Raw genomic sequence first — 6,432 nt, 5'->3', positions numbered from 1 at the left:
AAAAAAAAAAAAAAAAAAAAAAGCCAGGCAGGCCAAGAAGGAATAATGGCTGCTCAGGGACAAAGCGAAGATCTCAGTAGGTTCAGCCCAAGACTTCTGAGTCCCTAGAAGTGGCCCAGGCCCATCCTCCATCCTTCAGAGCCTGGCAGCCTGGTCAGGACCCTCAAAGGCCACAACCGTACCTGTAGGGCACCCCGGTGTCCTTCTGACAGGTGGGATCTTTGTTTATTTCAGGCAAGGGCACTAGCTGGTGAAAGCCACCCGTGCCACACTGATGTTGGAGAAGCAAGAACTCAGGAGAAGCAGCCTCCTGGGACCAGAGGAGGGCCAGCGGCAGCCAGCTTGGAGACAGGACTGTGAGCCCACCCCCCCTCCACCCCTCCAGTACCCACATCGGCTCCCCACCCCAGCCCACCTGCAGGTGGCTTCTGGAGTAACCTGGGTCCCTCAGGATAAACTCCCCACCCTAACCTTAGAAGGACCAAGAAACCAGGCCTCGGGACAATGAGAAGCAGCATGGGCCTTCTTAAAGACTGGTGGCAGTGCAGGCAACTCGGGGCTATTAGGGTCTGGGTTCTGGGTTGTAGGTAAAAAGAAATTGAACCAAAGCAGGAAAATCTAACCAGGAGCCAAGAATCCAGTCTACCCCATCCTCCTTACAAAATAGCAATGCAAAGCCCATGTCGTTTGGACATCAAACCTCTGTGATTCAACTTGATTTGGTGAATAACAGACTTGAGAGAAATGTGGAGAATAATAGTCATCTTCCCTAGAAAGGAGTAAACAGGGTTAAGCTTCAGAAGCAGGAAGACCTGGGGCTGTGTGATCTTGGAGGAGTCAATCAACCTCTCTGAGCCTAGCAATAAAGAACCAGCTCACAGAGCTTTGAGAGGGTTTGTGAGGTTGGGTTGGTGTCCCCAGTTGCAGCCCTTGGCACATGGTGAAACTCAAGAAAATAGAGCAGTTTTTACCATTCATCACATTATTCCCACACTTGTCAATGTTTAAAGATACTTTCATGCTCACAGTGGAACCGATAGGGTGAGGTGCCAGTTCCATAAGACAAGTGGAGAAACTGAGGCCTGGAGAGGCGAAAGCATTCACTCAGAATTGCACGCATAGTCAGTTGCAAAGGGGAATTCTGGCACCAGCTCTCATGTGGATGGAAAAAGTGCAGGAAGATTTGGAGGTGAGCAGCAGAGAAGGGAGGAGGAGGCGGGGTTCCAGGAAAGGAGCTGACACTGGGATGTGGGACAAGGCCCAGGCCTGTCTTACGTAACAAGGTCCACCTGTTCACCCCTGCATGCCCCACACATGTGTGCAAACGTGCGCCCCGGCATGGCGCACACCCGGTCCTCCCTCACTAGCAAATGAGCCACAGAGACTGGGTCTAAACAAATTGGATTAGGAGGGCTGCAGGCGCCTCCTCCCCCCGACTGTCCGGCTCCGACACTAACCAGGCCTGCGGAACTGCCAGCTGGGATCTCTCAAACACACTGACAGTTGGTCCTTGGCTCCCTCACCCTACCGTGGGCCTCAGGAAGGGGGTCTGGGTCCGAGAGGATGCCACAGTGATGGATGGGGTGAGGGAGGTTCCAGGGTTAGCTCAACAGTGCACAGGATGTTAGTGCTTTTGTGAGGCACATTTCCGAGTTGTTCCCAGGCCCCACTCCGCCCCCCCCCCCCTGACAGCCTCTCCCATGGCCATTGCTGCTGCCTGGGACTTGGGCCCAGCCTAAGGCTCCAACCAGAGCCCAGAGCCCTGTCCTTGAGCAGATCCACTTCATCTCTCAGTCCTGCAGCTGGGCTGAGTGGGGAGTGGTCAGCTAAGAAGACACTGACCTGGAGATGAGATACAGGGGATGCTTCTGTAGGAAGAAGGAGCTTGTGGACAGACAATGCTGTGTTAAAGGCGGCATCTCGGTGCGTTCTCATCCCTTGTTTCATTCCATCCTCAGAATGTGGCTGGGGGTGAGCGGATGGGTGTGACTGCCAAAACTTCTTTACTTGGTGATTCCACAATACCCTTTTCTGAGAGCCTGAGCCTGTGCCACGCCCTGTGTGATGTGCCAGGAACACCAGGGTGAATAGTTACAGGCCCTGTTCCCCTTCCTTCGTAGAACAGCCTCCTTCAGGCTGGGTCATTGGGCACTGGGGCCCCCTGGTCTTCCAGGGTTGCAGCTTCACAGAATCCCTTTTCCATAAGGCACATGGAAGTGACTGTCACCTGCAACGGGAGCCATGACAACCAGCCAATCCAGAACACAGGCCTTGATGTCAGACAGTCCCAAGTTCAAATCCTGCCTTGCTCCCTTTCAGCTGGAAAGCTGCTGTCAAATAACTTAGCCTCTCCAAGTCAGTTTTCCCTTCTGCGAAATGAGGATACATGAGCTGCCACCTCACAGAATGACTGTGAGAATTAATTCTTATTTTTCACATCCTCATTGGACAGAGGGAGACACAGAAGCCCAGAGAGGGAAAGGGCTTGGTTAGGATCACATCATGAGCTGGGGTTTAAGTCAGGATGGGGTAGGTCCCCTCTTCTCCGGGTGTCCCTCTCTGCCATGTCTTATCTCAACATAAATCCTCCCCAGTTGCCCAGGCTGTCCAGGCAATTCCTGGCACATATGCTAGGGCCTGCCCTCCACCTTCAGCCCTTCTCTGGCCTCTTCAGCAGCAGAGTCCTGGGTGACCAGCAGTGGCCCCCTGGTCCTCTGAGTGGCGGTGGAGGGTGGGGGAGCACTGCGGCCGGCTCCCAGCCCAGATCACCCTGGCCATATAAGGGAAGGAGCCCAGGGAGGCCTCCTGGCTCAGGCCCCGAGAGAAAACCCAGACAGCCGCTGTTTATTTTCTCCTGCCCAGCTCACCCACACCTCCCTAAGCCTCCTGACAGAAGACAGAGGTTCCCCCCAGACCAGCGACATTTCCTGAAGACATGGGGACCACAGAGGCAGAAACAGTCCATCCACCCACAAGCTGCCAGCAGCCGGTACCCAGAGCCACCCAGTAAAACTGAGGCCACCTGGTTCAACATCGCCTTTCACAGAAGGGGAAACAGAGCCACAGAGAGAAGGGCCTGGTGAGAAGTGGAGCCCAGGACTCCCAGGCGGTGCCTCTCAACCTTGGGATCCGGAGTAGGAGGGAGCCTTTGGTGGGGTAAGTGGAATGGATAGGGGCGGCCATAGACCCCTCTTCTCAGTGAGGCCCTCATGTGTTGGAGGCAGGGGTTGGGACAAGTGCTAAGTATGCAAGACTCAAGGGAAGAGCTCCTGGAGCCAGGAGAAGCACCTCCCTCCCAGCCCCTGTGCCCCTCCCCTCAGCCCAGTTGCACTGACTCCTCCTCCAGGAAGGCGTCTCAGCTTCCCTGGTGGAGGCGGAAATGTTTTGTCCTCTAAGTGTGCTTGGCTGTCCTTTCTTGAGTGCCACCCCGTCTCTCCCCCAACCCCTTGGCTTGGGTCTGCCCCTATTCACCTTGCCAGGAGCATTTTCCTTCTACTCCATCCGACTGAGGTCCTCCAGGTCAAGGATGGTGTGACTCTCAGACACACTTCCCCTCGGGACATAGAAGAGGCCCTGCGCTGAATAGACAGGTGAAATGATTAGACTCTGCTCCCAAACCAAAGGTCTAGCAAACTGCTCAGGGCATGAGCCATCCAGCGTAGAGGTTAACGTGAGGGTCCTGGGTTAGGAACCCCAGATCAGTTCCCAGCTCTGTACCCTTGGAAAATTCCTTTCCCATGGAGCCTTGGGGATGCACAGGGACTTACACAATGAAAATATTTAATATCCAGGACTAAGCAGTTCCACGAATGACCATGCTTATTACATTCATTATCATTATGATTATTCCAGACACAAAGGAACAGAATGAGGCCCTGACAGCCAGGGGTGAGCAGATTCAAGGGCCTCAGAGGAGAGGGAGGCAAACACCCTTTGCTGTTCAGAGGCTGCGCTTCAGCCCTCGTCCCTGCATTAGTTTCTCTCACAGAGGCGTGGGGCTGCCTCCCATCTAGTTCCTGTTTGTAAACCCAGGGGAGATGCTATCTTTGCTGCAGTAATCTTAGCCCACATCTTGGAATGGAAATGGCCTTGGTGGAAATGGCCTTCAATTCCCCTGGTCCAAGCTCAGGCCCTGTGACCTGGGAACAATCCCCTTCCCTTCCTGGTCCTCCATGTAGAAGCAATAACATTCCTTGCCAGGGGCACCAGCTGTTCTGATGATTAAATGGGATCAGACACTGTCCTAAAATCAGTTATTCAGATGCCCTTATTTTATTTTTTTCCTGTCTGCAAACAATTATAATATTTAAAAATGTAAGATGAGTCTTTTTTTTTTTTTTTTTTTTTTTTTTTGAGACAGAATCTCGCTCTGTCACAAGGCTGGGGTGCAATGGCGCAATCTCAGTTCACTGCAACCTCCACCTCCTGGGTTCAAACGATTCTCCTGCCTCAGCCTCCTGAGTAAAGGGATTACAGGCACCTGCCACCGCTCAGCTAATTTTTTGTATTTTAGTAGAGACGGGGTTTCACCATGTTGTCCAGGATGGTCTCGATCTCCCGACCTGGTGATCCGCCCACCACAGCTTCCCAGAGTCCTAGGATTACAGGCATGAGCCATCACCCCTGGTGGATGAGTCCTTTTTAATACAAATAGAAATAGCTACTATAAAAAGAAAATTGTAACATTGTACATAACTAGAAAATAAAGGTAACCACAAATACAATAAAAATGAAACAATGTTATTATGCTTTAACCTGATAGTGTGGCTTGCAAGGCCCTGGACCTGAAGCCTGGGTAATAAGTGAGAGAAAGGTGTCAAAGACATGATAGCACCAAGCTGAGGCTTTCTAACCCACAGTAAATAGGACTGAAAGCAAATTGACAGGGAGCAACAGAATGGATCAGTTGCTCCCTGTCAATTTGCTTTCCATTCTGTTGTGTCCTGTCTCCCAGCAGAGGTCACAAACTCCCCAAAATCACTCACCCACCTGCTGCACTTGGGAAGCCAAAGGTAGTTTATGTGAAAGGGCTTTGGAAACAATCAGGCACCAAGTGAAGACAGAGGACACGCTTTGTCAATTTAGTTCTTGGCAGCAAATCATCTCTTTTTTAAGATAACCCTGCCTGATTCCTACTGAAATCTCCTTGCTGATCATGCTAAGCTCTTCTCTCCCAGGGCCAGTGGGAGCCGTGGAGAGTGGAGTAGACCAGCTGTCTCTGACCCCCCAAGGGAGTCCAATGTTGGAACGCTCTCCAGCCAAATGCAGGGTTTTTAAAAAAATCTATTTATGTATTTGTTTAGAGACAAGCCTATGAGCCTGGCTAATTTTTTGATAGAGACAGGATTTCATTGCATTGCCCAGGCTGGTCTTGAATTCCTGGACTCAAGCGATCCACCCATCTTGGCCTCCCAAAGTGCTAGGATTACAGGCGTGAGCAGACTGTGCCCAGCCGCCAAATGCAGTTGAAAAGGGTTCCTGCAAGAGAATTCCTCAGAAAAGGAAAGCAGTTTTCTGGCTGGGAATAGCTTAGACAGAGGCTGTCCCCTCCGTAGGCTGTCAGAACTGACCTGCAACCATGGTAGACCAGAGGAAAACACTCTTTCCATTCTTCTCAGAGTGGGGCCTGACTTCAGATTTCTGATAGAGGCATAAGAGACAGTCTTTTTTTTTTCTTGAGAGACAAGGGCTCTCTGTGTTGCCCAAGTTGGTTTTGAACTCTAGGCTCAAGCAATCCTCCTGCCTGAGCCTCCCAAAGTGTTAGGATTACAGGCGTGATCCACTGCACCCAGCTCTGTTTTTGTTTTTTTCAGGAGGTATATTTTTTTTGTTCTTTCTCAGCCCTGAGGAAAGGCTACCCACCGCCTTCAGACATTCCTGAAAATATATGTCATCCAACATCAAGGCCACCACGGTGACCACTAAGCAACGCAAGAAGGTCCTCTGGGATGTCCTTAGATCTTGGCAAGGCAGGAGGAGTGAGAAAGAGCTTTGCCTGCCCACCTGAAAGTTCCCACCCAAGCCAGGCCCAGAAAATAAAATGAATTATCTACATGGTCATCCAGTCAGCTACCAAATGGCATTACCTGGGTCCATCATCATGTACAAAGCCATGGGCAAGGCCCAGGGCCCCCTAAAATAACAAGCCATGGGCACTGTCCTCAGGAAGTGGAGAACTAGCTGGGTCAGACCCACACCGATAACACTGATACTAGAGATAATGAAACTGGGAAATATGATTCAGTCCTTCAACCTGGGTTCATGTGGTATCCACACCACCTGGCCCCGATTTCGGTTCTGAGCGCAGTTGACAGAGTCCTTTCCCCTCATAGGTGAGCCATGCGGTCCACAAGTGGAGGTGGTTGTAAGTGAAATCCACATCGCCAGCATGGTAAAGGGTTAGAAAGAGGGCACAGCATGGGTGAGAACATG

At 51.5% G+C, this 6,432-nt stretch overlaps 1 long non-coding RNA gene across 5 annotated transcripts in view; it reads left to right on the top strand.

The window, feature by feature from the left end:
- The window catches only part of LOC108306415, a 20,314-nt gene extending 14,266 nt beyond the window's left edge, over positions 1 to 6,048 (top strand). Inside the window, exons 2-5 of one of the 5 annotated variants that reach the window (XR_005200796.1) lie at positions 235 to 356; positions 1,693 to 1,923; positions 2,320 to 2,412; positions 2,863 to 4,318. This is a non-coding gene — a long non-coding RNA (uncharacterized LOC108306415). Of the gene's footprint in view, positions 1 to 234; positions 357 to 1,692; positions 1,924 to 2,206; positions 2,413 to 2,862; positions 4,319 to 5,813 lie in introns of those variants that run through there. The other 4 variants (XR_005200798.1, XR_005200797.1, XR_005200795.1 and 1 more) reach the window with 4 other exon arrangements.
- Positions 6,049 to 6,432: the final 384 nt, after the last annotated feature.

Source organism: Cebus imitator, unplaced genomic scaffold (genome assembly GCF_001604975.1).
Source record: "Cebus imitator isolate Cc_AM_T3 unplaced genomic scaffold, Cebus_imitator-1.0 Scaffold71, whole genome shotgun sequence".
NCBI lineage: Eukaryota > Metazoa > Chordata > Mammalia > Primates > Cebidae > Cebus > Cebus imitator.
The sequence above is the reverse complement of the archived record's forward strand: the minus strand, read 5'-3'. Positions and strand labels throughout refer to the sequence as shown.